Below are 1,451 nucleotides of genomic sequence, written 5' to 3'. Positions count from 1 at the left end.
CATAATGATGAAAGAGGATTCACTAGTCTCTTAATCTATGCAGTGAACCATTTATCGTGAGTATCCACCACCCTAAAGGCATGCACACATAGAATGCANANACTGCTTTATCAGAAAGGCATAGCAAAGGCTTGGCAGGCAAGTATGGATGAGCCACTCAAGAGAGTCATGCACAGGAGCGTGTGTCATCACACTTGCTCATATGTCTCTACCTCCTTTCAATGGTGGCCTGGGGATTGCTGTATTCTAAGGTCACTTACAAAGAATAGTAATATGATATTACTGTCAGAACATTCTATACCCCTGTCACATGTGCTCTCCCCTTAGGGAGGTGGCAGGGCAAGGAAGAATCTTGCCATCAACTGTATATGTACTAAGATCTTTTGTGGGGGAGAGGGATTTATATGGGTACAAACATCCAAGTAGAGTTCACCTTCTGGCTTTTGNAGGAGGTGCCTTCCTATAGATAGCCAGATTTCTTAAAGAAAGAAGTCCCCTCCAACTCTTTCATGACCGTCCATCTTTTTCAAATACAGGATTAAGNAAGCCAAACAAAGTCATATTTAGCCATCCTAGCAACAAGCTGTATTCTCTAAGATTTTCATACCCGTACAGCTCTTCAGCTAATTAGTATTCTCATTTGTACATTGTGAAAAGCAATCTATATTTATCTCAAGCATCATGTTTCTGTCCTCTCCTTAGGTGATTCCATCTCACAGGGGCTTTTCATCTCTGGAACGTTTAGGTTGNCATCCTTCATGTGGATGANGCTGGGGCCTCAGGGACATCTCCATCTTTTCAGCACAGCAGGGGCCTCTCTGCTCTTTCTCGTTGAACTCCTCGGGGCCAGTCTGGATGCCAACCATGTTTCTAGCTTATCCAGGTTATGGAGGCTGAAGAGTGCTCTGCAGAGACTGAGAAAGATGTCCACACCCACCCATGCAGTGTCACAAACCTTCCAGTCACTGCAAAGAGGCCCCACAGCATTTCTAGGGGTGAAATCTCACTGTCCCTCACCGAGATTACCTTGTAACAATTCTAAGTTAGGGCCCTTCTCAGATCTGAGGGAAATTATGCCCTCATAACAAATCAGATACCCAAAGAGGGGAGACCCTCTAGGATGCTATCATTGTTCTTCATCTATGGCATAGGGATATGAAGGTGTAACTCTGCAAAAATCTGCCAAGAAGGTAGGTGACCAGAATGGAAGATGAAAAAGAGATGGGATTATGGCTTTCCTAAAAGAAAAGCAGAGCACTAGATGGCAGCAGAGCCCCATGGTTTCCTTCTGGGCTGTGACGTGCCTGAGATCCTAGGTGGGGGAGATTCCCAATATTATCACATTCCTCCAAAATGAGCTATTCTTCCTGGACAGTCTTATACCTTTGGCTCACAATCAAGTTGCAATCTGACAAGGTCGTTCTAACTTCCAAACTCAGGATCTTTCTTCC

This window comes from Mus caroli, chromosome 8, assembly GCF_900094665.2.
Source record: "Mus caroli chromosome 8, CAROLI_EIJ_v1.1, whole genome shotgun sequence".
NCBI lineage: Eukaryota > Metazoa > Chordata > Mammalia > Rodentia > Muridae > Mus > Mus caroli.
Note: the sequence above shows the minus strand (reverse complement) of the source record.